Source organism: Dasypus novemcinctus, chromosome 14, assembly GCF_030445035.2.
Source record: "Dasypus novemcinctus isolate mDasNov1 chromosome 14, mDasNov1.1.hap2, whole genome shotgun sequence".
Lineage (NCBI taxonomy): Eukaryota > Metazoa > Chordata > Mammalia > Cingulata > Dasypodidae > Dasypus > Dasypus novemcinctus.
In genome coordinates, this window is record NC_080686.1 from 83,103,414 (window position 1) to 83,122,677 (window position 19,264).

At 39.0% G+C, this 19,264-nt stretch overlaps 1 pseudogene; it reads left to right on the top strand.

Annotated features, from left to right (window-relative positions):
* The first annotated feature begins 9,389 nt into the window (after window positions 1–9,389).
* On the top strand, window positions 9,390–9,743 carry LOC101440899 (thioredoxin pseudogene; annotated as a pseudogene).
* The last annotated feature ends 9,521 nt before the right edge of the window (window positions 9,744–19,264 follow it).

Below are 19,264 nucleotides of genomic sequence, written 5' to 3' on the forward strand. Positions count from 1 at the left end.
TATTAGTTATCTCTGCTGCATAACAAATAACTCAAAACTTAGTGGCTTAAAACTAAAAATATGTTATTTCATAGTTTCTTTAGACCAGGAATTCAGGAGCAACTTAGCTGGATGGTTCTGGCTCAGAGTCTTTGATGAGTTTGCAATCAAAACGTCAGACAGAACTGCAGTATCCAAAGGCTCGGCTGGGGCTGAAAGATCCATTTCCATGCGACTGTTTGCAGAAGGCCTCAGTTTCCTATGGTCTGATGGTCACTGAATTCAGTTCCTTGACACATGGGTCTCTTTATAGGAATGTCCTTGTTACATGGCAGCTGGCTCCTCCTAGAATGAGAGATCCAAGAGAGAAAGCAAAGCAGACTTCCATGGCACCTTACATGCACTAGTCTCTCAAGTCATACACTATCACATCTGCTTTTTAGAAGCAGGTCACTAAACTCAGCCCATGCTCAAGGGGTGGGCAACTCAGCTCCAACTTTTTTTTTTTTTAACTTTATTTCAACTTCAAAAACTAAGATAACAGACAAAAAGCAGCTTAACATACTATGGAAGCTTTTTAAAATCCTGTACAGGCATATTTATTTGTTTAATCCTAAAAGCAAACTCAATTGTTTCTCCAATGTTTAGAAAGGTGAATAAATAAGCACAGATTAGTTAAATGACATGACCAAGTTTTCCTTGTTAATGAAGAAAATGAAAAATATAAGTTGATCGTATTCACATCATGAAATTAAATCCCATCTTTTTTTTTACATTTAGCATTGATAGAGTGCCTTCTTTGGCTTTGCTACAAAAATATTACAACAGTACTATTAATTATTGTCTCTAAGTTACATTAGTTGTATTTTTCCTATGTATCACCATATTCTTAACACTTAAAAGAGGAACATTCTTGTATTTGTATTGTTAACCACAATCCTCATCTTCCACCTAAATCACTCTATTATGCAGCCCCTAGATTATCTCTATCTATCTTTCAATTAACTTTAACCTTCCTAGACTACCCTTTCAGCCACAATCACATTTATCAATCCGCTCTGCCTTTTAAAGAGATTGTCAAAAAATTTGAGTACTTATTTAAGCCACCACACCTGTGAATGGTTTTACCAATAAAATGTGAACGGAAGTAATTTTTTTTTTTTGGCTACATCAGGGTAAAGTTTTTTTTAAGAATCCAGTGGCTTCTTCCATACTCTCTTTCTTCCTAAATTGGCAGGATGGAAAAAGGACTAGATGCTGGGAAATGGCAAAGCCAAGAAACTAATGGATCTTGGGTCCATGAATTACCCTCTTGAAGGGAGCCTCCCACCCACAAGGAACAGACACAATTGGATATTAACTTGAATGAGAAGTAAAATCCTTTTTTGTTGGAACCCATTTTATTTTGGAATCTATTTACTGCAACAGTTTAGCCTGCCCTGCGTAACCCATGTAGGTAGCTTGCAAGGTCTTGTGTTAAGCAGCCCCTCCACTCCTCTCAGAGCCCTCGATTCAACCCACTTAACCCCAGGCACTACCAGCCTCCTTTAATTACATGAACCCGCAAGGCCTCAAGGTCTTTACATGTGCCTCTATTTCTGCTCTTCTTCCCTAATCTCTCACGGCTGGCTCCTGGCCTCCCTCAGCACTTGTCTTAAATATTAACTCCTTAAAGAAGTTTCTTCCAGCCACTCTAATTAACCAGGACCCTACCTGTCCTCATCCTGTGGGAGGATTACATATCAGGGGCCTATAGAAGTCAGCTGTGTGATGTGACTTTCTTTGGCCAATGAAATGTGAATGTAAATTGCAGGTGCATTTTTGAGTTCTAATTTTATATCCCATCTCGATTCACCTAGCACAGCTTTTGCTCAGGGACAGGAGGTATCACAGGGGAAAAGTCAGGAGTTACTTTAGTTCCTAAGTGACTCAGGACAAAGTAAAGGTCCCTGTTGGAAGCAATTGGCAGAAAATTTGGAAATGGAAACTACTGAGAACTGCCCCCAACATGGTAAGTTACACTGATTGGAATCCAACATCCTGAAGCCCCATCAGGTGGGAGGAGAGAAATGAAATTCCTGTTTCTACCAAAGAGTTTTGGGATAAAAATATGATTGTAAAATATAATTTGAAAGAGATGGGAATATTTGTTTACATTTAAAATCTCTTTTGAAACTGCAATATCCCGAAGAAAGCAGAGATAACCAAATAACTATTAAACCTCTGATAATAGTTCTCAGAATTTTCCCCATTGGGTGGAAGGGATTTGGGGGGATAGAGATGAGTTCTTCTTCATGCCTCCTCTCTACCCCCAACACTGTGTAGAGAAAGGGAGAGAGGGGTCTTGAAAAAGAGAAGTGAGACATGGAGTGGGGGTTGTAGGTGTTGAGGAGCTCTCTGCTTTACCTTAACCTTGAAGGCATCTTGTTAGGACTAAACTGGTTCCACCTAAAGAATAATGACATGGTGGAAAATTCCTCAATCGGACTAGCTTTTTCCTCAAATGAAAAACAACTCCTTAATCAAAACTTGGAGGAAATCACAACTGGGAGTCAGACAAAGTTACTATAAATTTCTCCCCAGAGTGATGACTTCTGTTTCACACAAAAAATATGCTCAGTGACTGTACATAAATATAGTTTTAGAGCAGGAAGGAAACTTGAAGGATATATGTTCTAACCCTTTTCATTTTATAGTTAGAAACACTGAGAATCCCTGATCCCACTCATCAGGAATAAATTTTATATTGAAAGAGTAGATGTTACAGGGGACAAACTCCAATGGATATTTAAGAATGTCCTTTTAAAAATGTAAACATTTAAATATAACTTAATCCATTAATTACAAATTAAGCCATTCACCACTTAAAAGAGGAAGAAGAACAGAAATACAGGTATATGCAAAAGACTATTATTCCCCTTACAAGTTTAATAAATCACATTTAATGGTTGAAATAAAAATCACTACCTCATACTCAAAAAACACCATCTCATATTCAAGACAATGGTATTTAAAAATAGGGAGGGTAAAGGAACCTAAATGGAAGTAAGTTTTCCACATTTCACTTGAAGTGGCAAAATGCTGATACTTATGTATGTTGTAATACCTACAGCAACCATAAGAAAACCATATAGAGATACTCTCAAAAACACTATAAATAAATCAAGATGAATCCTTTAAAAAACATGCAAGCAGTCTCAGACAGATGTCCCTTCTCAGACAGATGGAGGACTTCCTGGGCCACCCTGTCTAAAAATTGCCTCCTCCGTCTTTCTACTCCCTAGTCTTGCATTATTTTCTCCCCAGGGCTCTCATTCCCTGACACTATTGCACGTCTGCACCTGTATCTGTGCTTCTTTTGTGTCTCCCAACTTGTAGGAGCTTGGCCAGGGTGAGAACCTGCTCCATTTTACTTGGGAAGGTGCTCAAGAATGTTCATCTATAACAAAACATGTGGATGAGGCGCTCAATAAATATTTTTGAATGCACTAAGTAAAAACAAAACAAAAACAAAAAAAACACATGCAAGTGATCCACAGGAAGTTAAAAAAAAAAGAGTGAGAGAAAGTGAAGAGAAAGAGAGGAAACAAAAAGACAACAAATAAAATGGCAGACCTAAGCCCTATCATATCAATAATTACATTAAATGGAAATTGGTAAATGGGCCAAATATATCACTTAAAATACAGAAATTGGCAGCATGGATATAAAGAAGGAGATGTAAAGATGGAGAGACTTCAAGGAAGTCAGAAAAGTGCAGGTGACCTGAAGAAAGCAAAGGGGGGAAGCGGACTTAGCCCAGTGGTTAGGGCATCCGTCTACCACATGTGAGGTCCGTGGTTCAAACCCCGGGCCTCCTTGACCCTGTGGAGCTGGCCCATGAGCAGTTGCTGATGCGCACAAAGAGTACCATGCCCACGCAGGGGTGTCCCCTGCATAGGGGAGCCCCATGCGCAAGGAGTGCACCCCATAAGGAAAGCCACCCAGCGCAAAAGAAAGTGCAGTCTGCCTAAGAATGGCACCACCCACGCGGAGAGCTGACACAACAAGATGACACAACAAAAAGAATCACAGATTCCCATGCCACTGACAACAATAGAAGTGGACAAAGAAGAAGACACAGCAAATAGACACAGAGAACAGTCAACTAGGGCGGGGGAGGGAGGGAAGGGGAGAGAAATAAATAAATAAATCTAAAAAAAAAAAAGAATCACTTTAAAAAAAAGAAAGCAAAGGAGTAGTAGAAAAATATCAGTTTGGGAAATTTGCATATATCCTCTTCCGTCCAACCTATTTAAAACCATGCCATGTGCCTAAGACAACCTGACACACCCCAATCTATATAATCCTTAATTTTCTTCTTCCTCTTTTATCGTCTTCTTTAATACGTTAATTTTTGCTACAAATCATCTGCTCAAACTTCTCCTGGTTTCTTTCCCTGCAGAACTTAGTTTCCAGGGTCCTTCCCTGAGCATTCTCTTCTCAATACCCTGTCTCTTCACTCTTTTATATCTCTACTTTGCTAATTTCCTACCCTAGATAAGACCAAGAATCTTTCTACTCTTCTACTGAGACATGGCTGAAAACAATTACTAAATAGGATGAGTTGGTGCCACTAAGCTTTTATGGTCACTATTCTCAGCTAACTCTTCGCTGCTCCTAAGAAATACTCTTTACCCACTAATGGTTCATTGCCTCTTCCATTTCTAGTCCTTTTTTTTTTTTAGATTTCTTCATTTACTTCTCTCCCTCCCACCCCCCACCCCCTTGCCTGCTCTCTGTGTCTGTTTGCTGTGTGTTCTTCTGTGTCTGCTTGTATTCTCATTAGGCAGGTCCAGGAACCAATCCTGGGATGTTCTGGAGCGGGAGAGAGATGATCATTCTCTTGTGCCACCTCAGCTCCCTGTTCTGCTACGTCTCTTTATTGTCTCTCCACTGTGTCTCTTGTTGTGTCATCTTGCTGCGCCAGCTCTCCACATTGGCAAGCATTCCTGCACAGGGTGGCACTCCTGCATGGGGGAGGGGGGCACTCCAGCACAGGGCAGCATTCCTGTGCCAGGGTGGCACTCCCGTGTGGGCTGACACTCCACATGGCAGCTCGCCACGTGGGCCAACTTGCCTTTACTAGGAGGCCCTGGGTATTGAACCTGGACCTCCTATATGGTAAATGGGAGCCCAACTACTGGAGCCACAACCATTTCCCTCTACTGCTTTTTATTGCAAACTTTCACTGCTACCTCAAGCAGTTTACCACTTACATCAAGAAAATAGGAGCTATGAGAAAATTTTTTTAATAAATTCTATTTCACACACCCAAACATATCCATATCTTTATCTAATATATCTCTTCTTCAATCTTTATCTTAAAGGTATTCTTTCTCCCATTTTGGTAGATCCTATTTTCTTCCTCCTTATAGACTGTCTCCATTAATGATGCTCTTTTTCTTTAAAATTTCCTGTCCTCTTCTTTCTACTGACTCCTTTACTTTCTTTAAGAATTTTTTTAAAAGTAAATCTATCACCTTATCCCATATGGCTATACTGCCTCATTTCTTGTTTTCCCTTTGTACCAAGTCTTGAGTGAGTAGTTCATGCTTTCCTTCTCCACATCCCAACTGTGCCTTGCTTTTTGCTTTAGAAAACAGACTACACAACTGAAAGATTCCTAAAGAAAACAGGAATTTGTTGACTCACACAAGAATTCAGGAGATAGCTGGCTCCCGGGATTGGTTTAAAAAATAACAGTGACTTGGAGGACACAGGCTCTTTCCTTCGTTTTACTCTTCCATCATCAGACTGTTGACTCTTGTCTTCAAGAGTATGCCTCAGGGTCACAAGTTGGCCACCACATTGTAAGGATTACATCCTCACACAACTACTTCCAAAGGCAGGAAGAACAGGACACAGGGGAAAAAAAACTCTTCTTAAACATCTCTTCCGTCCTTCATTTTACCCAGGAGAAAAAAGTCTCCCTAGCAGTCTTCCTTACAATTCACAATGGGAGGTTCATATAGCCCTTCGCACTAAGAAGGAAAACCAGGAAAGCATTAATCCCAGTGTTTTAATCAGCTAGGCTGCCATTATGCAATATACCATTGGCTTTTACAATGGGAATTTATTAACTTGCAAGCTTTCAGTTCTGAGACCGTGAAAGTGTCCCAATTAAGACATCATCAGGCGATGCTTTCTGCCTAAAGACCAGCTGCTGGTGATCCTGGACTTCTCTGTCATATGGGAAGGCACAAGGTAGCATCTGCCAGTCTCTCCCTTCTCTTCCAGGTTTCACTGCTTTCAGCTTCTGGCTTCTGGGGCTTTCTCTCTCAGCTTCCGTGGGTTTCTAACTCTTTTTGTCTTGGTACTCATTCCATTTATAAAGGACTGCAATAAGAGAATTAAGACCTACCCTGCTCAGGCCTTACTGAAGTAACCTTATCAAAAGGCCCTTATTTGAAGTAACCTTATCAAAAGTTCCCACCCACGATTGGTTTTGCACCCACAAGAATGGATTAACTCTAAGAACATAACATTCTGAGGTCCATCCAGCTTCAAACTGTCATACCCAGGAAGGAAACCCTGCCTGTAGGGAAGAAGCAAAGGGAATGGCTCTTGATAAAGTAACCAATAGTTTCAGCTACACTTACCATCCTCCCACTAGTATAGTCTCTTAGATCTAAGATGGCCAATGACCAACTACCACAACATACCAAACTTTTTTTTTAAAAGATTTATTTCTTTATTTCTTTCCCCTTCTACCCCCCCACCCCTCGTTGTCTGTTCTCTGTGTCTACTTGCTGCATCTTCTTTGTCCGCTTCTGTTGTTTTCAGTGGCACAGGAATCTGTGTTTCTTTTTGTTGTTGTTGCGTCATCTTGTTGTGTCAGTTCTCTGTGTGTGCAGCACCATACCTGGGCAGGCTGCACTTTCGTTTGTGCTGGGCGGCTCCCCTTATGGGGCACGCTCCTTGCGCGTGGCGCTCCCCTACGCGGGGGACACCCCTGCATGGCAGGGCACTCCTTGCGCGCATCAGTACTGTGCATGCGCCAGCTCCACACAGGTCAAGGAGGCCCGGGGTTTGAACTGCGGACCTCCCATGTGGTAGACGGGCGCCTTAACCACTGGGCCAAGTCCACCACCCATACCAAACTTTCAACCCCTTTTATGTTTGAGCTTTCTACAGGATTTGACATATTGACCGCTCCTTCATTTCTGTAAATTTCTAGTCATGTGTGTTACTTCACATCACTCTATCCTGATGTTCCTTATCTCTCGCTTCCTTCTTCTTGGTCTTCTATATTCTTTGTTTAATCCTTGATTGTTCTGCTCTTGGTCCTATTCTTTTATTGCCCTTTATCAGTCTCTCTTTTCCTTTATGTATCACAAGTTGCTTTGATAAAATGAAAGAAATTATCTTTATAATGCCCAAGTCCACAACATTTAAATGTAAGGACAATTTCAGGGCATTTAGAGGCTGCCTAACACCTATCCATGAATCCCTTTGGGGATAAGCTTTAAAGTCCCTGCTCCATGCGTTCTCCATGTGTCCTCTCAATCGTGATGTATCTCCAAAATACACCCAATGTCCCCCAATATGTAGCATCAGTCTAGACCACTCTCTCTTGAGCCTCAGGTTCATATTTCCAAGAGCCCAGTAAAATCTCTTACCTTGTGTTGCAGATATCTCATGCCAACCTACCCCAAAATAAATCACTATCTTCAGTCATCATCTCCACTCCCCCTCCCCTAGTCAGATTCTCCCTTATATTTTTTCTCTGGGTAAATATATCTTACAGTACTGCAAAATAGTATAAAAAATTACAGTCTATGCATTTCAGAATATACAGTGGGTCTATTTGTTGACTCTCTCTTCTGCTCTGTGCACTAACAGAAAATGGCCACTAGGAGGCATCATAGTTACATATATTTTGTACAATTTTAAGTGACTTAGGCTAAAAACCACTTCTGAAAACAAAGTTCTTTTATGTTCCACATTTGTATAGCCATTTATGTTTTAAAACAAATTAACATGTAAACTTACTACCCCTTATCTTCTTCATACCACTCAGGACTTCATCCACAAGTACTCCTATTTGGGGTATTTTCAAAAAAGAAAGCTGAATTTCCCATCTTCCCTCTGAATCTAATAGAGTCTTCATTTAAAAAATATTATCTCCAACAAAGCACAAACACATTTGATAGAAAATATGGGAGACAGAAAATTTTTAACTAATATTTATTAAACACTTAGCTGCCAGTCACCATGCTGTAAAGGTAGAGGAAAAATAAGAGATGGTACCTGTCTAACTTCAATGTGTTCATAATCTAAGGGGAAAAATATTTTAAAATAATACATTTTAAAGAAATAATCAATACAATAGAAGAATGCATATGCAAATATGGTAGCAAAGGAGGAATTTGGAAACAACTGGTCTGAGTACCATAGCGTTGGCCAGGCTAGAGGAGAGGGAAAGCTATTCTCAGTAGAGCAAATACAAAGAAATGAAAGGGAAACACATGAATTTCCACTATCGAAGTTCTATTTTCTACAAAACAACTTGATCCTGGATAAAAATGTGTATTTTAAATGAAGGAACTAAAAGAAATCTCTAAGTTCTTCTACAAAAAAATGAAGAATGAGAAGTAAGTTAATGTAAAATCTAATGTTGCCTTAAGGCCATATCTTTGATGGAAATCAGAAGACAAGCTTTGTAACAGCAGAACAAAGGAGATGAACCTTATACTACACATTTACCAAGGACTATGGAAGAAGGATAAAGTGGTCTCAATCTGGAAGCAAGCAGAAACTTAGGTAGAAGCAAATATAAGTCTTCTCTAGAGAAAAGCATCCTTAATGTAGACCCTTGTAATTCTCACAAATTAAAATCAACCAAATATGAATTCACAATCAAGGAACACCAAACACACAAGACAAGCCACTATTATGAAGTCCTCAGAAGTAACAAGCAAGCAATTTATATCTCAAAGACTTCAGATACTAGATGTAGACAGAATATAAAATAAGCACATATAAATTGTTTAAATGAATTAAAGCCAGAATAAAATTTGAGCAAAGAAAAAATGATAATAAAAATGAGCAGGTAGATTTGGAAAAGAACCAAAGAATTCTTAAGAATTAAATAATAAGTGTTGAAGTACAAAGCTCAGTGTATAAGTTAAAGAGCAGAACAGACATAGCTAACGTGAACTAACAGATCTGAAGAAGGTATACAGGATGCAGCACAAGAAATTAAGAAACTGGAAAAATATGGAAGTCAGGTTAAGAAATACAGAATATAGGATTAAAATATCCAGCACATGTCTAACTCAGATATCAGAAAGACAGAACACAAAAAATGACGGTATGTGTAGACCCCCACCACGGTCTCACTTTTTGGGCCCTTCTTGACGCTCTCCATGGTAGCTCATCAGACCATGCTTCTGGCAGCCAGAACAGTGAAGCACATGGAGAGCAGGGAAGATTTTCAGGCAGCCTTGAACAGTGCTGATGATGAAACTGTAGTAGCTGATTTCTCAGCCACATGGTGTGGGCCTTGTAAAATGACCAAGCCTTTCTTTTATTCTCTCTCTGAAAAGTATAGCACGGTGGTGTGCCTTGAAGTAGGTGTGGATGACTGTCAGGATGTTGCTGCAGACTATGAAGTCAAATGCATGCCAACATTTCAGTTTTATAAAAAGGGACAAAAGGTGGATGAATTTCCTGGCACTGATAAGGAAAAGCTTGAAGCCACCATTAATGAATTAAGCTAATCATGTTTTCTGAACATATAACCAGCTGTCAGCTGTTTAAAACTTAACTTGTAATTTTTTTATTTACAAAAAGAAAGATCACATATGAATATACCCAACTGCTATCTGATTATTAATGACAATAAAATATTAATTCTACCCTTTAAAAAAAAAAAGACAATATGTGTAGTGATAATGTCTGAGAACATTCCAGGACTGGTTAAAAGTATAAATCTACAGATATCAGAAAGTACAATGTTTCAAGCAGGACACACAAAATAAACCCCACCTTGTATAATATAGGATTCAGGTTAAGGTGCTATAACAAAAAGATCCCAGGTTACGGTAGGTTCAGGAAGATGAAATTTTATACTTTCTCACAAAATAGTCCAGGTGTTTAGGCAGCTCTGTTCCTCAAAGGGACTAAGGGATGAAGTTTTGCCAGCCTTAAACCTGACTTCCATTCCAAGTCCAAGACAGGTGTAGTTGCCACTACTTCCCAACCAGTAGAAAGGGGGAAGAGGAAGAGGAAGTCTACAAGTCTTCTTTTTAAGGATACAACACAGATATTACACACAGCACTTCAGGAAAAAACCAGCCAGACTTTTGACAACTTTTTGGACTGGTATGTCAGATTTGAAAATGGAATAGCTCTGAATGCAAAGATAAATGAGTAATTTTCTCACCTGAGAATTTTGCTGAATAGGCAAAAACTAGGGTGGGGCTGGAAAGCCAAAGAGTTTTCCCAATTTCAGTCTTTCAGTTTGAGTTCTCGTGGTATCACAGCCTAGCAGGTTTATGATCTGGCAAACCTAAAGTCTAGCAACCAAAGTTTTGTAATTTAGTTTCAAGTTCAAAACAGTCTCTCAGTGTTTGGTCCCAATATTTCACTAAAAAGAGATGCCTGAAGTCTCTTTAAAATCCTTTAAAGGCAGAATTGAACTGAATTTCACCAAAGCTGCAACCAAAACACCACAAAATACAAGACCCATTATTGGCTCTATACAAGCAAGGAGGATGGGGACTGGGGTGAAAAGAACAATCACTTTAGACTCTTGACTTTTGAATTCCAAGGTCCTGATGGAGACCAAATTTTTTAAAAAAAATGTCCCAAACCAGCTCAAGTCCCATTTGGTACTGATTAGGCCCACATCAGAGCTGCCAAAAAGATGACAGTGCAGTCCCTTTGAGGGGGAAAAACAATTACATGTTATTTATATGAAACACACTTTAAATATAAAGACAAGTAGAATGTAAACAGAAAAACATGTGAAAACACTAAGCATAAGAATAAAGGCATGGTTATATTAAAATAAAATAAAGTATATTTCACTAGAAAGTTGTGATCATAAAGAAGGTCATTTCATAATAATACAATCATTAATTCTTTAGGAAAACATAATACTTCAAAATACGTATAGCTTTAATATTAGATATTCAAAAATACATGAAGCAAGAGTTGACAGATTAAAACAGAAATAGATAAGTCCACAATTACAGTTGGAGTTTTAGTATATCTCTGTATTTGATATAAAAAGCAGATAACAAATCAACAAGGATAGAGAAGGTTTGAAAGATACTATCAACCAACTTAACCTAATTTAGATTACAGAAAAAGACAATAAATAGCTTCAGAATATACCTTCTTTCAAGTGCACATGGAAAAATAACTAAGTTATGTTATATGGTAAGGCCATAAAATCAAGCTCAATAAATATCCAAAGATTGGTATCTTTTGGAGTATTTTTAACCTGGATACTATTAGATTAAAAATTAAATTAGTAACAACAATGTAATAGGAAAATTAGTAAAACATTTCTACATAACCCATAGATCAAAGAATGAATCATAAGGAAAACTAGAAAATAGTTCATGCAGAATGATAATAATAAGACACACATGTTAAAATTTGTGGGACACAAAACCTTACTTGAAAGAAAATGTGTAGAATTAAATGCCTAAATTAGAAAATTAGTGCAGTACTCACCCTTCAAGATGCCTCCCAAAGACCCATGCTTCCCAGTAGCCATGCTTTTATATTATCCCTTCCAACACTGCACTGGAGATGGCTAATAAAAAATAGCATAAGAGATGTTGTGTGACTTCCAAAGCTAGGCCATAAAAGGCATTGTAGCTTCCAGGTTGGCCTCTTGGATTATTTACTGCAAGGAAAGCCAGCTAAATGGTCATGAAAACACTCAAACAGTTCATTGGAAAGGCACACATGGCAAGAAACTGATGCTGCTGGTCAACAGCCAACAGCAATTTGCCCACATATGAATGTGGCATATTGGAAGTGAATCTTCCAGTCAAACCTACAGATGACTACCTGCTATCTTATAGCCTCATAAGAATCTTCAATTTAGAACTACCGTGCTGAATCTTTCCAAAGTCCATACCCATAGAATCCATGAACATAAAAAATGGTTGTTTTATTTCACTAAGTTTTGGAGTTACTCTGTTGTGTAGCATTAGTAACTGGAACAAGAATAGATGTACAAAATTTTTGATCTAAGCTTTCACCATGAAAAATGAGAAAAAGTTTAATTTATTCTGAAAATAAGTAGGAGAAAAGAAATAATGAAGGTGAGAGCAAGAAATAGGAAAAAGAGAAAATAAACAAAATCAAAAGTTCATATGTAAAAGGTTGATAACATTGATAAATCTAGAGGGTAGAACAAACAGAAATTACCAACATTTGGAATAAAATGTGTGACTCATTACAGATTCTACAGATATTAAAAGGATAAGGGGTTCTAATGAACAACTTTCTACTAATAAATTTAAGAATTTAGATGAATTGCACAAATTCCTTGAAAAGCAAAACTTAACAAAATTGACACTAGAAGAAACAATCTATATAACCAAATATCAAATAAGGAAATTGAATTTGTAATTGCAAATCTTTCCACAAATAGCATGCCAGATGAGACAACTTCACTGTTGAAGACTATTTGTCATTTAAGGAAATAAATAATAACAATATTACACAAAATTTTTGCTTCCCAAATTGTTCTATATGGCCAAGATACTATTAATACCAAAACCTAAAGAAGGATATTATGGGAAAAGAAAATTATGGACTGATATCACTCATGAATATATATGCAACAGTTCTCAAGAAAATATTAGAAAATCAATTCCAATAATATTTAACAATGATAGTAAGATCATAATTAATATTATAATCACAAGGACCATGTGGCGTGAAATTCAGAAATTCAAGTATGGATCAGCATTCAAATATTAATCAATGCAAATTAGCTTCTGGAATGGTGAAATGAGGAACTCATTTGATGTTTGTTTAAAAATAAACACCAAAACACTTATACTCTTTGAAAATTGTCCTAGCACATACGCGAAAGAAGGATCATTTAATCTAGGAAAACTACTAAATCTTGGTAAAAAACAGTGAGAATCTAAGATGTTCAGTCATGGCCAGTCCCTTTCCTCCTCCCCTCATAGTCGCATGACAAAGCTCTACCCTAGTGTCCCTCTCTCCCTGTTTCTCATCTTTTGATCTAAGTCCCTGGGGTGGGAGCACACGGCCAATCAGCATTTCTCATCTCCCCCCGCCCTGTGTTACAGAAATTCTATTCCAGTCAACAGTGGCAGAGAAGTCTGGGGCTCCCCTCTTCTACCCACCCTCACTTGCAACGTGGACACTCCCTTGAAATATTTCTTAATTACTGTAGTAGTTTTACTATATGTCCATAAATTCTTTAATACCCCTTGCTCTAGGATGTAGAGTTTAGTTCCCATCCCCTTGAGTGTGGGCTGGATTTAATGACTTGCTTCTCAAAAACAGAACATGAAAAAGGAAAAAATAATAACTTTATTTCTGAGCACTTGTTTAAAGTGGCAGGCACCACTTTAAACAAGTGCTCAAAAGTAACATAACCCACAATAAGACATTGATGACAGGTACTCCCTGATAAAAATGCCACATCATCTCTGTGCTACTCTTGCCGAAAATCCATAACCTCAGTTCAGTCATAAAAAAGAAGAACATAAAATGTTAAACTAAGGGACATTTTACTAAATCAGAAACCAATACTCTTCAAAAATCTCAAGATCATGAAAGACAAGGAAAAACTGAGGAAGTGTCATCAGTTGGAGGAGAATAAGGAGAGATGACAACTAAATGTAACATGGAGTCTTGGGGCTTGGATCCTAGAACATAAAAAAGGACGTTAATAGGAAAGAAATGTAAATAAAGTCTGAAGTTTGGTTAATAATGTTATTAATATTTAATTCTCATTTTTGTCATTGTATCATAAGTATTAAGATATTAACAAAAGGGAAAGGTAGATGAAATTAATATGAGAGCTCTTTGTACTATTTTTGCCTCTTTTCTATAAGTCTGAAATTATTTCAAAATTTTAAAATTACAAAAGTAAGTTATTTAAACCTACGATTAAATAAATTATATTAAAAACAGGAAGAATAATAATTATCTACTGATCGATGTAAAAATACAGACAAACCTCATAAAGATTATACTAAGCAAAAGAAGCCAGACACAAATGCATACATGTTGTATGATTTCTATGCAGATCTAGGGCAGGCAAAGGCAACCGTGATAGAAGTCTGCTCAGCGAGTGCCCCAAGGCAGGGAGGGATGGCGGCAATAGCTATGAGGAAAATTTCTGAGGTAATGTAAATACTTATCTTCACTGGAGTGATGCCTCATGGGTGCTTGTATTTGTAGACGCTCATTGAACTGTTTACTTTAAAAGTTCTATTTATTATATGTAAATTATACTTCAGTAAAGTTAAGTTTCAGAAAGTTTATAGAATTAAAAAGAAGCGGTTGTGATACTTTCTAAAACTTATGAAACACAAATAAAATAACACTAACTTGATCAGGGAAAGGACCCAAGAACAGGCTTGGGTCTGTTTAAAGCTTTGAAAATAACAACCATAACCCCCAAATTGACCTTAACCTTCTGAGCACTGAAACTGGGAAATGCTCTAAATTTCCAGGAAGCAAGGGGAGAAAGCAGCCTGCTCCCACACGTCCAGCTAGTTCTGGCCTCTGTGTATATTTGAGATTAATTTACAGCTATTGAGGCACTAATAAATGATCAGAACCATGGCACCACGTAAAGTCACGCCTTGAAGTTCATGCCATTTGCTTCCTCTGCTCTGAAGCCCCTGAGGCGAAACACTGTTGTGTTATCCAAAGAGCCTGTTAAACTGACCTGAAATGAAACTGGGCAGCACATCCAAAGAGTTAATCCAAACACAGCCCAGTGTCGCCACCACCCACACCTACAGCCCTAAACAAGGATCCCTAGGGGGCTGCCAATTCCAGTAAGTCATTGACAGGGAAAATTTGAAAGAGGGAGAAAAGGAAAGAGAATATGGAAAAAAGTTGACCTTAACACTCTTTTCTTGGGCCATTAGCAATGCTATAGGAGTGGTATAGGAGGGGAAGGATGGGGCAGAGATGACTCTAACATGGAAAAAGGAGCCTGGACTTAAGGGTCAGTGAGGCCAGAAACCTGGGAAATGCATTCTTGCGAAACTTGTTTAAACCTTCTGGGCTTTAGTGTTCTCATCTGGAAAAATGAACATATTCACACCATCAGGTGAGCCCTCATTGCTTTAGAAGGCATACCTAGAGGGCTCAGAGTATGATAAATCCAAGCAGGGGAACCTCTTAATCTACTTGGTCAGGTTTTAATAAGTTTGATCTGCATGGCTCTTCCTTGTCCTTCTCTCACTGGCAAATTCCTTTTCTGTTTGTATTTTTTACCCACCATTTATTAAAGCATGAACCCTGAACTTCATCCCTGTATTGAACTTGCCCAGGAACGTATTAAAAATGATAGTTCTTAGAAGTCACCTATTGACACCCTGAAGAATCTCTGGGGATGAGAAATGGAAATGTGCCCTTTAAAAACATGTTGTTTTTATTTTGGAAAAATAATAAACTTACAGAAAAGTTGCAAATGCAGTACAAAGAATTGTTTTTTATGAACCATTTAATATGGTATTCCAACCTACAAATGTACATATCCTACAAATAAGATTGTGCTCCTATAAACCATAGTCATATCAAAGTCAGGAAGTTAATATTGACCCCTTCCTACCATCTAATCCTCAGGTTTCATTCAACTTTCACAGATTGTCCCAATAATGTCCTTTTTATGAAAAGGAACCACGTGTTACATTTATGTATCAAATTTCTTCCATCTGAAACATTTCCTCTGTTTTCTTTTCTCCTTGACTTTCATGGTCTCAATTCCTTTTGAGAAATACAGACAAACTTATTTTGTAGAATACCTTCTGTTTGGGATGGTCTAAGCATGTTTCCTCGTGATCAGATTCAGGCAATCCACCTTTGGCAGGAATCTGACAGCAGTGATGTTGAGCTCTTCCCATTGTATTTTATCAGCTGGTTCATGATTTCGATTTGTTCCATTACTGATGATGTTCATTGTATCTCTCGGGGTATGCTGCCAGCCTTCTTCATTATGGAGTTATTCTGTTTCCTTTGAAATTACTAAGTATTTTATGAGGAAATGGTTTGAAACGATGCATTAATAAATATCTTGTTCCTCACCGAACTTTCAATTTATTCATATATTTATTTTTATTTGCATGAGATCTAGTTTTTATTTGATTTAATGCATTATCACTTATTACTATTTGCCTCATTTTTCCAGGAGGAACCAAGGCAAACTGGCTTTTTTGGCATGTCTCCATCCATGTTTGAGCCCTGCCTTGCTTTCTTGCAGAAGGTGTTCTAGGCTCCTGTTGCAGTTCCCCAACCCCTGCCTCGAAATTCTTTAAGTTGCTCTGATTCCTTTTAGTGAAGGATGGTGTTGAGAAGCCAAGACCCAGGTGCTAGGTGTGCTCCCTGTTCCATTGGGAGTCCCAGTTCCCAGGCTCTCTCAGCGAACAGAGATGGGGAATGTATGTATGTATGTATGTATGTTCATATGTACACCTGTATGTATACACACACATAAAACACACATGTATACCTATATTTATTTCTTTATCTCTCTATATTGAAAACCATGGGGTCACAATTATACTTCTATTTCTAATTCAGCACCACAAAGTCAATTCAAGTATTCTCTCTTTCCACATTTGTAACTCCTTTCTGGCTTCCATTATCTTGAATATATTTACTTATATAATGAATCCTCTTTATGTAATCAATCTCCCCATCTTCTCTGCCCTACCTTCCCCCATACAAATGCCCTCCCCATCTGCATCTGTAGCAGTTTGATATGGTTATGAATTCCAAAAATAGATATTGGATTATGTCTGTAATCCAGTCTGTACCTGGGCATGACTGAGTTATGATTAGGGCTTTGATTGGGCCACTCATTAGGGCGTTGAGTCCCCGCCCCTTGGTGGGTGGGGATGCACAGATAAAAGACATGGCAAAGGACAGAGCTGAGGGTTCTTAATGTTGGAGTTTTGACACTGGAGTTTGATATTGAAGTCTAAAGCTGGAGCCCTGGGGAAAGAGACAGAGTCGTTCGCCTGATAGACCATGTAGAGAGACACAAAGCCTAGAAATCCTCATCGTCTACAGCTGACCTTGTGGAGAAAACAGAAGAGAAGTCAACCCCAGGAAGAGAGGAGCCCTGAGCCCAGGAAGAAGCAAGCCCTGGGAAGAAAGGAACCTTGAACCCAGAGAGAAGCAAGACCCTGGAAAGGAGGAACCCAGAAAGCCTGAACACTTGCAGCCGTCAGGAGCCATCTTGCTCCAACACATGAAAATAGACTTTGGTGAGGAAAGAAACTTATGCTTTATGGCCTGGTATCTGGAAGTTCCTACCCCAAATAAATACCCTTCATAAAAACCAACCTGTTTCTGGTATTTAACATCAGCACCCCTTTGACTGACTAATACACCATCTACTTAGGCATTGTGGCTGCATACAAGGCTACACCCCCAAGTAGACACCCTATTCCCCCCTCACTGGTAGAAATGTCCTCCTTACTTGCTTGGCTCTGACCCCAACACAAGGCCACTGTGGCAGGGTTCCTTCCTCTACCCCCTTGGGCTCTGATGCCCTAGGCTGATCCACAGGTGGCATGAATGGACTCTTCACTATTCTCAAGTTCTGATACCCTACACTGGGCAAACACAAGGGTGAATATCCTCCTCACCTAGTCAGTCTCTGGTATCCCACACCAGGTCCTTCCTGAAGTTAGACACCATTCACTCCCTACTCAGGCTCCCCAGTTTTGGATAGTCTTCAGTGGGGACACCCTTTTCAGTCCACATGGTCACTGCCTTCCCATGCTGTACTATCTCTCTGTAGGGATACCCTCCTTATCTCACTAGGGCTTTGATTCTCCAGCCCGTGGCTTCCCCATGTGTGAATTCTCTTACCCTCCTCTGGCTCTGACATACTGTCCTGGATGGAACATCTCCCAGATGGACTTTGCCCCACCCTGACTTGGCTCCCTGCACATCATTTGAATTCCTTCCTCACTTGTTTGGACTCTGAAACCCCTATGCCCCTATGGTGAATGCCCTCAGCATCCCACTTGGGTTCTGACTTCCCACCCCAAGCAACTCTCATTTACTAACTTCCCTGCTTCCCCTGCATACCTCCCAGGAGAACCTGGGAATACCCTCCTCACCCTGCCCATTCATGGACACCCTCGGGGACCCACTCAGTCCAACACTCTGCTTTTCTGCATGGATGGTCTCTTTTACCTTGCCACTTTAAGACCTCAGTGTCTCAGGGCAGGGGATGGGGACTGAGAGGAGTGTTGGCATTTGTAGCAGCTGAAACTTTTCAGCCTAAAATCAACCGAAATAGAATGATTTGGTGAATCAGCTCCCAATCACAGAATAAGTTGTGAGTTTTTCTGATTTCTTCTTCCTTTAGAAAATTCTAGTCACTCTGAAAAAAAGGGTCACAAAATGCATTTTTCAATTTGCATTTTAATTAAAGTAATAATCGCAGCCAAAAGGAACATTAGCTGCTATCCTTGCCAGGTTTTCAGTATCCTGGGCCAGGTCTCCCACTGTATTTATTGACTTTGGGTCTCTGAGAGAAATACAAAGTTCTCAGTATTCTTTTTTAAACTGGTCGAAAGATCAAGTTTATATTGATTCTGATTTTTCTTGATTGATAAGTACTAGTCCTGTGTACGAAAATATACAAGTGGTACCTGCCTGCCTCTTGTCCTTGAAGCCACTCCTAGGCACCATCACGACCACAGATATTGTTTAAAGATGCCATAAAAACCAAGAAGGATAAGAAACAGATTGAGAGATGAGCACAAAACTACATGACCGATGCAGCAGAGAAAGAGACTGGATAAGGCATGCGAGAGGGCCATCTGGTCACCCACCTTGGGCCACTCACTCTATCAATAATCGTTTTCTCATCAGCGACTTAGCCACACCATTCATGATGGCTCTTTCCCTTCAGCACACATGCATTTGTAAGCTTCTTCTAGCTTTAAAAATACCTCCTTTTACCTTGTACAGTCCTTTCACTATCACCCTTTATATTTCATCTCTTTCACAGCCAAACTTTTAAAAGTCTTACTAT